The sequence below is a fragment of the Schistocerca gregaria genome, chromosome 4 (genome assembly GCF_023897955.1).
Source record: "Schistocerca gregaria isolate iqSchGreg1 chromosome 4, iqSchGreg1.2, whole genome shotgun sequence".
In the NCBI taxonomy this organism is placed as follows: Eukaryota; Metazoa; Arthropoda; class Insecta; order Orthoptera; family Acrididae; genus Schistocerca; species Schistocerca gregaria.
Genome location: NC_064923.1, coordinates 686,924,947 through 686,939,220, shown reverse-complemented (window position 1 = coordinate 686,939,220; position 14,274 = coordinate 686,924,947).

The following is a 14,274-nucleotide window of genomic DNA, read 5'->3' as shown; positions in this document are numbered from 1 at the left end:
TTGCAAAATAAATTTTTAATTTTATCTCTCAACCTTATACACTGCGGATTTCTGCCTTTAAAGGTCTATGGTAATATATTCCAAAATTTGGGAAATTAATTGTGGCCCTAAGTCGTTTGTATTGCACTTTGCGTACGCTGTTTTTGGAATTATTTTATTGCTATCTTAATAGGATTTTTATCTTGTTAAGGTTTCTTGTTGCAGGCCTTCAGCCGAGAAGGAGCTGCTAAATTACAATAAATGACAATTACAAGCAGAAACTGACTTCAACCCTTGGCCGTTTCCACAATCCTATTACATGTTCTGCCCAACGGGTTTATCGGGCGTCTTACACCAAGCTACTTTGAGCAGATGAAATTTGAGTGCCGGACTCCTCGTGCCATAAATATCAAAAAGAGAACTACAAAAATCCAATCACCGAGTGGTCCACTGCTGCGGGAATGGAGCGCAGCTGTCACTTTATGTGTCACTGAAAGCGCGGAGAATGTAAAGATCACATCGTCCGGTGTTATAATCACACACGTAGAAGTTTCCAAACCAGCGACATACAAAATCTTCGTTACGGCTGATGCAACGGTATGAATCTCTAGTAATCCCTCTATCTCTCATGATTACCTCCACTTTATCCTAATCTTCTTTATTCGTGATTTATCAGGTTCCTTTCTCTCACCCTCAAAAGTAATAACAAATGGTATAGCCCCTCATTTTAGTAGGACAAAGATGTGATAATTTTTTATACCTTCATATGATATAACGATTTTTGATAGTCCATCGTTTCCCAGGGCGTGCGCGTTCTGTCTTGGCGACAAATTCATTGAGTCATCTAAAATTCTCCATTTCATCAATATACCGTTTCCTGCAGTTTTTTACTCTAAAATTTTCTTTTATAAAGAGCACAGGAAATTCCTGTCGTTTATCTTCGTTATGTCGAGCTCAAAGCCGGAAGAAGTTCTTCCTAGATGAATAGATCTTTGACTGAATATTTACAGAGAGTGTTAACACATCCGTATCTTGGAAAGGAGCATCAAAACGTTTTAGTTTCTGACTTGGCATAAACTATGTTATATAAAGTTAGAACAGTGTTTTTTCACGTTCGCGTACACAGAGCTACATACGCTTCAATCTTAGAAGAGATAGATGGAGAGATAGATAGAGAGAAAGATAGATAGAGAGAAAGATAGATAGATAGATAGAGAGATAGATAGAGAGAGAGATAGAGAGAGAGATAGATAGAGAGAGAGATAGATAGAGAGAGAGAGAGATAGAGAGAGAGAGAGAGGTAGATAGAGAGAGGTAGATAGAGAGAGAGAGAGAGAGAGAGAGAGAGAGAGAGACAGAGAGATAGATAGACAGAGAGAGATAGAGAGATAGATAGAGAGAAAGCACCAGTAAACTGTAATGCCCTAATTTGTGAATAATGGTAATTCTAAAGGCTACAGAGCCTGTGAGCATGGCACAGATCATTCTTAGTTCTGCGTGTTGGGCAGCGACCATTGGTTTTTTAACAGGGCATGCGAAGTTTTGCTTTCAGTTGAAATAAGTTGACGGGAAATGGCGCTTTGTAGAGCAGTTGTTTTCTCAGTAAACCGTAATACATCTTCTACTCACAGCGTTAATTTTGTGAACGTACCGAATCAACATCGCTGGGAAAACGATTTCCAAGATACATCTGTAACGTTATCGACGCAGATAGTTCTTAAAACAAAGAACTAGCTCTCATTTTCCTCGTCTCCGTCAAAAAAGGAATATTTCTTTACTTTATGAGGCACTATTGACACAGCAAGTCAAATTTATAAAAAAAAAATATACAGGTTTCTTTCGTGGCAACTGTGCCACCTTATCCTATTGCGTCTGCGTACTGTCTGTGGAATATTTTGACGGTGCGAGGTGAGTAGCCTCACATTGGGGAGGAAGTACTTCAGTTCCTATTCTGTTGGCTACATTAAGGTTTTGTATTATGTTAGCAAACCAATAAACAAATTCCTATATGGATATTTCGAAAACGATGCGACCAGTTTCTTACCCTACTTTTGTCAAATCCGTACCTTCACGATGCCGATGGTGATGTCATAGTCCACAGTACACAAAAGCAGTCCACTTCCGTTCGTTATTTGAGTACTTAACGGGCATTCATAAACACATCAGGCAATTAGTGACAAAACGTTTCAGTGATAGTATGTAGATTGGTCTCAACACGAATGCAAGAACCTAGTAGTTAATCAGCAGTTCAACGAGAAGGTTTAACCAAGGCAAACTTCAGTTCTTGTATAAAAAAGTTACTGAAATACTTTCTACACGATCATGTAACACAAACAGTGTAAATACAAGTATCGTTACTCAGAGGTAGTGAGCACATACTAAACAGATGAAAGAATGGTACAACGGTATCTCAAAAAGACTTCAGTAACCAATATAAGAAGAGCTTCTCGCTTAGTATTCAAGCGTACCTACAGTGTTAGTATAAGTGTATCCGATGATTATTTTGACAGCAGCTTTTAATAATTTTCTTGTTCCTTAGAAGCTGTGAGAAGTCTGACTCCATAAGGACTCAAGATTCTATCGAAAGCATGTGATGACATCTAATAAGAAGATAGCATGTCAGTGGGACTCTTACAATTTCTTATATTTGTCTCAGTTGTGTGACTGGCTTCGTGATTTCCTCTCAGAGGTCACAGTTCGTAGTGATAGACGGTAAATCATCGAGTAGAACAGAAGTGATATCTGGGTTTCCGCAAGGTAGTGTCATAGGTACTCTGCTGTTCCTGATTTACATAAATGATCTAGGTCATAATCAGAGCAGCCCCCTTAGATTGTTTCCAGATGATGCTGTAATTTACCGCCTAGTAAAATCATCAGATGATCAATCCCAATTACAAAATGATCTAGAGAGAATTTCTGTATGGTACGAAAAGTGACAATTGCCACTGAACAAAGAAAAGTGAGCTCATCCACATGGGTATTAAAAGAAATCCGACGAATTTGGGGTATACGATAAATAGCACAATCTAAGGACTGTCAATCTGGCTAAATACCTAGGAGTTACAATTACGAGCAACTTAAATTGGAAAGATCACATAGATAATATTGTGAGGAAGGCGATACAAAGACTTCGCTGTGTCTGCAGAACACTTAGAAGATGCGACAGACCCACTAAAGAGACAGCCTACGCCACACTTGTCCGTCGTCTGCTGGAATACTGCTGTGCGGTGTGGGATCATTACCAGGAGTATTGATGGAGGACATGGGAAAAGTGCTAGGAAGGGCAGCTCGTTTTGTGTTATAGCGCAATTGAGGTGAGAGTGTCAATGATATGGTAGCATGAGTTGGGATGGTAGTCACTGAAACAAAGGCGGTTTTCTGTTTACAAAATTTCAATAATCAATTTTCTCTTCCGAATGCGAAAATATTTCGTTAACACTCACCTACGTAGGAAGAATTGTACAGCATAATAAAATAAGAGAAATCAGAGCTCGAACGGAAAAGATGGTCTTACTTTTTCCCACACGCCATTCGAGAGTGAAATGGTAGAGAAGTAGTATGAAAATGGTTCGATGAACCCTCTGACAGGCATTTAAGTGTGAATTGCTAAGTAACCATGTAGACGGAGATGTAGATGTAGATGTTCAGAACTCAAACATCAATGTGACGAAGCAAGTAAATATATTTCTCAAAGACTCTCGAGAAAATCGAATCCGAAGTTTTGAAGTTTTCCTAGTGTCCTTAGTGGACTAAAACAATGTCGATTTTTCCATAATTTTTTTAGAGCTCGTCTCCCAAGAGGGTGATCAAACTTTGCATCGCTGCCGATGCAAATTTTTAAACAAAAGTACATGTTCTAAGATCATTTTGGTGAAGCGTAAAATGCATAAAGCTGGAAAATAGTCGACAACACCGGTTCTGGTCTCGTTAAGTCCATTATTTTTTCTTTTTCTTCTTTCAGTTCAGTTTATATTTAAACATCATCAAATACATGTTAATTAATACATTTCTGATTATCTTTTTTATAAAATGCCAGTCTTCTTATTTCCAGTTACAGGGTGTTTCAAAAATGACCGGTATATTTGAAACGGCAATACAAGCTAAACGAGCAGCGATAGAAATACACCGTGTGTTGCAATATGCTTGGGACAACAGTACATTTTCAGGCAGACAAACTTTCGAAATTACAGTAGTTACAATTGTCAACAACAGATGGCGCTGCGGTCTGGGAAACTCTATAGTACGATATTTTCCACATATCCACCATGCGTAGCAATAATATGGCGTAGTCTCTGAATGAAATTACCCGAAACCTTTGACAACGTGTCTGGCGGAATGGCTTCACATGCAGATGAGATGTACTGCTTCAGCTGTTCAATTGTTTCTGGATTCTTGCGGTACACCTGGTCTTTCAAGTGTCCCCACAGAAAGAAGTCACAGGGGTTCATTTCTGGCGAATAGGGAGGCCAATCCACGCCGCCTCCTGTATGTTTCGGATAGCCCAAAGAAATCACACGATCATCGAAATATTCATTCAGGAAATTAAAGACGTCGGCCGTGCGATGTGGCCGGGCACCATCTTGCATAAACCACGAGGTGTTCGCACTGTCGTCTAAGGCAGTTTGTACCGCCACAAAATCACGAAGAATGTCCAGATAGCGTGATGCAGTAATCGTTTCGGATCTGAAAAATGGGCCAATGAATCCTTTGGAAGAAATGGCGGCCCAGACCAGTACTTTTTGAGGATGCAGGGACGATGGGACTGCAACATGGGGCTTTTCGGTTCCCCATATGCGCCACTTCTGTTTATTGACGAAGCCGTCCAGGTAAAAATAAGCTTCGTCAGTAAACCAAATGCTGCCAACATGCAAATCGCCGTCATCAATCCTGTGCACTATATCGTTAGCGAATGTCTCTCGTGAAGCAATGGTAGCGGCGCTGAGGGGTTGCCGCGTTTGAATTTTGTATGGATAGAGGTGTAAACTGTGGCGCATGAGACGATACGTGGACGTTGGCGTCATTTGGACAGCAGCTGCAACACAGCGAACGGAAACCCGAGGCCGCTGTTGGATCACCTGCTGCACTAGCGGCGCGTTGCCCTCTGTGGTTGCCGTACGCGGTCGCCCTACCTTTCCAGCACGTTCATCCGTCACGTTCCCAGTCCATTGAAATTTTTCAAACAGATCCTTTATTGTATCGCTTTTCGGTCCTTTGGTTACATTAAACCTCCGTTGAAAACTTCGTCTTGTTGCAACAACACTGTGTTCTAGGCGGTGGAATTCCTACACCAGAAAAATCCTCTGTTCTAAGGAATAAACCATGTTGTCCACAGCACACTTGCACGTTGTGAACAGCACACGCTTACAGCAGAAAGACGACGTACAGAATGGCGCACCCACAGACTGCGTTGTCTGCTATATCTTTCACTTCACTTGCAGCGCCATCTGTTGTTGAAAATTGTAACTACTGTAATTTCGAAAGTTTGTCCGCCTGAAAATGTACTGTTGTCCCAAGCATATTGCAACAAACGGTGTATTTCTATCGCTCCTCGTTTAGTTTTTATTGCCGTTTCAAATATACCGGTCATTTTTGAAACACCCTGTATGTATCACACACACGGGTGTCCAGTTTTTGTTGTAAATATAGATTCTTGATTACGTATCTTTCGTAAGACATGTACAATAAAATCTGTTTCGGTTAAACAAAAAAATTAAAAATATTTTTTTAAATATTCATGTATTTTACACTTCACTGAAATGCACGTAGAACATGCACCATTGCTTAAAAATTTACCAAGGCTGGGATCGCAACCCAGACCGCCCACGTGATGGGAAAGTACTCTACCACAGCGTCATGCTGCCGACAGAGAAAAAAATATAATTCCAGAGTGTTAAAGATGCGTGGAAAACCTTCAAACCCGATGCACTCAAGAATTTTTTGCAATTGTATCTACTCAGCTTCGTGAGATTGGTAATAGTTCTGAATCTCACGTACCATAAATATAAAAAGTCGGCTAGGTGTGAGTAGGTTTCGCTCACTTACGATTTTGTACAAACTTAATTAGGAATATAGAAAATTCGTCAACTTCAGGAGACGAGAATCTCTACAGCTTTTGGCTGTTATCGACGAAGATTCTGGCAAGATATCGCTCTTTATGATTCCAAGACTATCGACAATATTTTATGTTCAAAATAGGACAATAAATAAGATAAAATATGCTTCGGAGTGATATGATTACAGATTATCAGTTTTCTGAACTTGTCCTTTACTTGTACTGAGAAACCTTTTTTGCCTACCAAATTTTATGATTCTACGTCAAGGGGCAGTACGCAGCAACTCTTGATGAATGAGTTTGCGAGAAGCAAAACACGTGACACAAATTGCTGTATCTCTTGATTCCATCGACTTAAAAGCTTCATTCTTGTACATCGCTAAGGGCCGGTAGACTTTAATAGTGACACATATGTCGACTTGATACAACTATCCGAACCTGAGAAAAAGACGTAACAGACTGATGGGCAGACGGATTGTCTGACAACAAATGACGAAAAACGTTTTTCCAGTGATATAATTACAAATTAATAATTCTCGGATTTTTTCTGTGTTTGTAGTGTGGAACCTTCCTCCTTGGCAAATTTCATGATTCTAGATTGACGGGAAGTATCCTGTAAGTTTTTGTGAGTAAGTTTCCGAGTACGAAAATATGTGACATAAACGGCCGTATCTTGTGATTGCACTCACCTAGAGGCTTCACTTTTTTTACATCGCCAAGAGACCATAGACCTTAACACGTGATATAAATTTCAACTTGATACAACTACTCTTTTCTGAAAGACGGGTTTCGAAAATACAGACAGACGGGCGGGCAGACGACAAAGTGTTCCTCTAACGGTTCTGTTTTTACAGGTTGAGGTACGGAGCCCTAAAACGTACCATTATCCAACTGTCGTGTGGTCTCCTACCAAGCAGAACGGTCCAGCAAGAATCATTTATTCATAACTATAAAGCAGTACCAGTCGTGTAGAATTTGTTTATTCACGATTAGTTTCGACAGACTACGATCGTAATGACCATTATTGAAATCTAGTTGCGCAGGTCAGATCGCATCAGGTTGTGGAAAGGGGCCAAGATCAGTTACTGTTAGTTACCCAAGAACACAGAACTTTATTACTCGGAAACACAGTGCACAGTTTTCTCTTTAAAACAACAAGCATCAATTCACGGCTGAGGGCCCAAGTAACTTCTCAATAATAAGGTTTAAATAATTCCTTTTTAATACACAAGGATTTAGAGAAATTGGTGAAAGCCTTACTTTAGTAAAATTAAAATATCTTCTAAAGACCCAAATAATATTTCAGATGAGCAAAGAAAATTCTTTTCAGGGAAACATTTACCAGTTTCGGCTAAAAGCCATATTAATGACAATTTAAATTAATTCCTCGACTGAAAGCCCAATAAAATTTAAACACAATAAAAAGCAACCTTCAAGACAGACATTTAAGCAGAACAGTAAACCATCTTAAGAAAACTTGAAATATATTAACTGCTGAAGGCCCAAACAGCTATTCAAAATAAAGACAAACCTTAAGATAACCATTTACACACTACAGCTGAAGGCCATTTTAAGAATTCAAGATAAATAAAGAGGAACCTCACGGACTGGAATGTACACATTACGGCTGAAAGCCACAGATTTTAAAACCAACGTGGCTAAAGCCCTAAATACAGAGCAAACACGAATTTTAAAAAAAGCACGGCTGATGGCCATATACTGAACATAGAACAGACAAAATTAATACACGGCAGAAGGCCTGGCACAGTACTTGAGACAAAAGACAATCACAAACAACAGAACAGTGGTGCTCCGATGAGACGACTGACCGAACGACCAACCAAGGTCGTGCCCACTCATGTTATGAGTCTTGGCTGTGCACAGCTCACTGCAGCTCCAACCCGACTCAACTTAATGTCAATTCGGAACTCCGAGACACGGCGACCCGGGCACACTCGCTCGGATCCAAACATGCAGAGGTAACACCCAACATCTCTGCACAAGGAAGGAACTGACCCACGTCCGGCAAGATGACCAACTGGCGAGGCCAAGGAACGGTCAAATGACCAAATACACGTCGACCGATCGAACGACAGACCAAACGAACAACCAACGGTCATTCCCGCACCAGTCTCCTTCCGTTGGACAGTACATGTGTGTCGCCGGACGGTGTGGCCGAGCGGTTCTAAGCGCTTCAGTCTGAGAACACGAGTCCGCTATGGTCGCAGGTTCGAACCCTGCCTTGGGCATGGATGTGTGGGACGTCCTTAGTTGTTTTTTTTTCCTCCATCAGTCTACTGACTGGTTTGATGCGGCCCGCCACGAATTCCTTTCCTGTGCTAACCTCTTCATCTCAGAGTAGCACTTGCAACCTACGTCCTCAATTATTTGCTTGACGTATTCCAACCTCTGTCTTCCTCTACCGTGTTTGCCCTCTACAGCTCCCTCTAGTACCATGGAAGTCATTCCCTCATGTCTTAGCAGATGTCCTATCATCCTGTCCCTTCTCCTTATCAGTGTTTTCCACATATTCCTTTCGTCTCCGATTCTGCGTAGAACCTCCTCATTCCTTACCTTATCAGTCCACCTAATTTTCAACACTCGTTTATAGCACCACATCTCAAATGCTTCGATTCTCTTCTGTTCAGGTATTCCCACCGTCCATGTTTCACTACCATACAATGCTGTACTCCAGACGTACATCCTCAGAAATTTCTTCCTCAATTTAAGGCCGGTATTTGATATTAGTAGACTTCTCTTGGCCAGAAATGCCTTTTTTGCCATAGCGAGTCTGCTTTTGATGTCCTCCTTGCTCCGTCCGTCATTGGTTATTTTACTGCCTAAGTAGCAGAATTCGGTAACTTCATTGACTTCGTGACCATCAATCCTGATATTAAGTTTCTCGCTGTCCTCATTTCTACTACTTCGCATTACCTTCGTCTTTCTCCGATTTACTCTCGAACCATACTGTGTACTAATTAGACTGTTCATTCCGTTCAGCAGATCATTTAGTTCTTCTGCACTTTCACTCAGGATAGCAATGTAATCAGCGAATCGTATAATTTATATCCTTTACCTTGTATTTTAATTCCACTCGTGAACCTTTCTTTTATTTCCATCATTGCTTCCTCGATGTACAGATTGAAGAGTAGGGGCGAAAGGCTACAGCCTTGTCTTACACCCTTCTTAATACGAGCACTTCGATCTTGATCGTCCACTCTTATTAATCCCTCTTAGTTGTTGTACATATTGTATATGACCCGCCTCTCCCTATAGCTTACCCCAACTTTTTTCAGAATCTTGAACAGCTTCCACCATTTTATATTGTCGAACTTTTTTTCCAGGACGACAAATCCTATGAACGTGTCTTGATTTTTCTTTTGCCTTGCTTCCAATATTAGCCGTAATGTCAGAATTGCCTCTCTCGTGCCTTTGCTTTTCCTAATGCCAAACTGATCGTCACCTAGCGCATTCTCAATTTTCTTTTCCATTCTTCTGTATATTATTCTTGTAAGCAGCTTCGATGCATGAGCTGTTAAGCTAATTGTGCGATAATTCTCGCACTTGTCAGCTATTGCCGTCTTCGGAATTGTGTGGATGATACTTTTCCGAAAGTCAGATGGTATGTCGCCAGACTCATATATTCTACACACCAAAGTGAATAGTCGTTTTGCTGCCACTTCCCCTAATGAGTTTAGAAATTCTGATGGAATGTTATCTATCTCTTCTGCTTTATTTGACCGTAAGTCCCCCAAAGCTGTTTTAAATTCCGATTCTAATACTGGATCCCCTATCTCTTCTAAATCGACTCCTGTTTCTTCTTCTATCACATCAGACAAATCTTCATCCTCATAGAGGCTTTCAATGTATTCTTTCCACGTATCTGCTCTCTCCTCTGCATTTAACAGTGGAATTCCCATTGCACTCTTAATGCTACCACCGTTGCTTTTAATGTCACCAAAGGTTGTTTTAACTTTACTGTATGCTGAGCCTGTCCTTCCGATAATCATATCTTTTTCGATGTCTTCACATTCTTCCTGCAGCCATTTCGTCTTAGCTTCCCTGCACTTCCTATTTATTTCATTCCTCAGCTACTTGTATTTCTGTATTCCTGATTTTCTCGGACCATGTTTATACTTCCTCCTTTCATCAATCAACTGAAGTATTTCTTCTGTTACCCATGGTTTCTTCGCAGCTACCTTCTTTGTACCTATGTTTTCCTTCCCACCTTCTGTGATTGCACTTTTTAGAGACGTCAATTCCTCTTCAACTGTGTTGCTACTGCGCTATTCCTTATTGCTGTATCTATAGCGTTAAAGAACTTCAAACGTATCTCATCATTCCTTAGAACTTCCGTATCCCACTTCTTTGCGTATTGATTCTTCCTGACTAATGTCTTGAACTTCAGTCTACTCTTCATCACTACTATATTGTGATCTGAGTCTGTATCTGCTCCTGGGTACGCCTTACAATCCAGTATCTGATTTCGGAATCTCTGTCTGACCATGATGTAATCTAATTGAAATCTTCCCTTATCTCGCATCCTTTACCAAAGTTACCTCCTCCTCTTGTGATTCTTGAACAGGGTATTCGCTATTACTAGCTGAAACTTGTTACAGAACTCAATTAGTCTTTCTCCACTTTCATTCCTTGTCCCAAGCCCATACTCTCCTGTAACATTTTCTTCTACTCCTTCCCCTACATCTGCATTCCAGTCGCCCATGACTATTAGATTTTCGTCCCCCTTTACATACTGCATTACCCTTTCAATATCCTCATACACTTTCTCTATCTGTTCATCTTCAGTTTGCGACGTCGGCATGTATACCTGAACTATCGTTGTCTGTGTTGGTCCGCTGTCGATTCTGATTAGAACAACCCGATCACTGAACTGTTCACAGTAACAGACCCTCTGCCCTACCTTCCTATTCATAACGAATCCTACACCTGTTATACCATTTTCTGCTGCTGTTGATATTACCCGATACTCATCTGACCAGAAATCCTTGTCTTCCTTCCACTTCACTTCACTGACTCCTACTATATCTAGATTGAGCCTTTGCATTTCCCTTTTCAGATTTTCTAGTTTTCCTACAACGTTCAAGCTTCTGACATTCCACGCCCCGACTCGTAGAACATTATCCTTTCGTTGATTATTCAATCTTTTTCTCATGGTAACCTCCCCCTTGGCAGTCCCCTCCCGGAGATTCGAATGGGGGACTATTCCGGAATCTTTTGCCAATGGAGAGATCATCATGACACTTAGGTTAGTTAGGTTTAAGTAGTTTTACGTTCTACGGCTGATGACCTCAGATGTTAAGTCCCATAGTGCTCAGAGCCATTTTGAACACGTGTGTCGTCAGCGGTCGGCAAGTAATGGCTGTCGGCGCCTCACTGGTGCTCCGTGCCGACTCCAGTCGCGCCTGAACTCCAGACACACCACGAACCAGGAATACTGGCGGCCACTTCAAAGGTATTACGACAGTGGTCTTACTGATAAACGCCGCTGATGCCACTCACTATCAGGTAAAGCAGGAACTTAGTGACGCCAGTAAATAGATTAAGAAAACGAGGGGCAGTACGGCAAAGAGAAGATGACAAACAATAAACGACATGAAAACGAGCCGCTCGCACCTCAATCATTATTTGAAGATACTTGCTTAATCGCTCTAGTCGACCGCAACCAGAGTTAGGTGAATGAATTCTGCGCACCTACTGTTGTCTAATGGCTACCTATATGAGAGTCCCAATTGTCTTCATCCCTCCAAATAAGTTTTTTCCAGGAAAAAAATTATGAGACAAATGTTGTTTAGCTACCGGGAGGACTCTTGTGGGTATTGTGGCCTATGTAGTACATTGAATGAAAAAATATCGCAACACCAAGAAGACGTTGTGTGACATAAACGACATTTTTACAGGCCTGTATCTGCCCAATAAAGATTATTTCCATCCAGATTTCCGACCGGTCGTATAAGTGTGGGGCTAGTAGTGCCACTTGGGGGATGCAAATCAGGTTTGCTTTAAATGCACGCAGTAATGGCTGTGAACGTCAGTTACCTTTGAGGTTGGACGTGGTGAGTTGACGTTAGTCAACAATGCCTTTAAGGCGGCAATGACGCCATCATGAACACCTCACAAAGTTTTAACGAGGTGATTTAAAAGGGCTTCGAGAAGCTGGATGTTCCTTCTGCTACACTGCTGAGAGAAGTCTTCCGAAGTAAGAGTGATTTCAGGTATGCCGCAGGGGAGTGTCATAGGACCGTTGCTGTTCACAATATACATAAATGACCTTCCGGATGACATTGGAAATTCACTGTGGCTTTTGGCACATGATGTCGTGTATCGAGAGGTTGTAACAATGGAAAATTGTACTGAAATGCAGGAGGATCTGCAGCGAATTGACGCATAGTGCAGGGAATGGCAATTGAATCTCAATGTGGACAAGTGTAATGTGCTGCGAATACATAAAAATATAGATCCCTTATCATTTAGCTAGAAAATATCAATCAGCAACTGGGAGTAGTTAATTCCATAAATGATCTGGGAGTACGCATTAGGAGTAACTTAAAATGGAATGATCATATGAAGTTGATCATTGGTAAAGCAGATGGCATTGTAAGAATCATAAGGAAATGCAATCCGAAAACAAAGGAAGTAGGTTACAGTCCGCTTGTTCGCCCACTGCTTGAATACTGCTCGGCAGTGTGGGATCCGTACCACATATGGTTCATAGAAGAGATAGAGAAGATCCAACGGAGAGCAGCGCGCTTCGTTACAGGATCATTTAGTAATCGAGAGAGCGTTACGGAAATGATAGATAAACTCCAGTGCAGGACTCTGCAGTAGAGACGCTCAGTAGCTCGGTAAGAGCTTTTGTTAAAGTTTCGAGAACGTACCTTCACCGAAGAGTCAAGTAGTATATTGCTCCCTCCTACGTATATCTCGCGAAGAGACCATGAGGATAAAATCAGAGAGATTAGAGCCCACACAGAGACAAACCGACCATCTTTCTTTCCTCGAACAATACGAGACTGGAATACAAGCGATAACTGATTGAGGTACTCAAGGTACCCTCCGCCACACAGCGTCTGGTGTCTCGCGGAGTATAGATGTAGATGCAGATGCAGATATAGTTTAATGTATACGGACAATCCTTCTTTCCACGAACGATACGAGACTGGAATGGAAGGGATAACCAATAAAGGTACTCATGGTACCCTCCGCCATAGTTTAATGTATACCGACAATCCTTTCCACGAACGATACGAGACTTGAATAGAAGGGATAACCAATAAAGGTATTCAAGGTACCCTCCGTCACACACCGTAAGGTGGCTTGCGGAGTATGGATGTAGATGTAGATGTAGACTTGCCAGAAATGTAGCCTTTGTACATGATTTCTGGCAGCGGTGATCACGAGTACGAGGGTGGTTTGAAAAGTTCTCAGAATGGGAATAGAAAAAAAGTACTTACATCACAAAACATATATTTTTCAATGTAGTCTCCTTCTAGATTAACGCTCTTGGTTTAACGATGTTCCAGTGCCTTGATCCCATCTCGAAAATGAGTTTCCTCAAGACGAGCAAAAATAGTTGTCATCCCCGGATATCAATTCTTCGTTTGAAGTGAATCTTCGTCCACCAAGAAAAATTTTCCGTTCTGGGAAGAGATGGAAGTCTGACGGACCCATATCAGGAGAATATGGCGGGTATGACAACAATTCATACCTTGGTTCTCTTAATTTTGTCATGACGACGGCACATGTGTGCGTGCGCGCATTGTCTTGATGGAAGACGACTTTCTTCCTTGCTAAACCTAGCCCTTTTTCGCATACCTTTTGTTGCAATTGGTCCAGGAGGTTAGCACAGTACTCTCCAGCAATTGTCCAGTGGGAAGATAATCTACAAATAGAATCCTCTTCGCATCCCAGAACGCTGATGGCGTGACCTTGCCTGCCAAAGGAATTGTCTTTGCTTTCTTTGGTGGCGGAGAACCAGCAGGTTTCCACTGCTTTAACTGTTATTTTGTTCCTGGAGTGTAGTAGTGCATCCAAGTTTCCCTGTGGTCACAAACAGGCCCAAATAATGTTCGTTACTCCCAAAACGGGACAAACATTTTTCCGATATGTCCATTCTCATGCATTTCTGATCCAACGTGAAGAATCGCGGCACCCATCTTGCAGATAATTTTTTTCATTTCTAATTCTTCTGTTAAATTGTGATATACCATTTCAGATGATTTCTG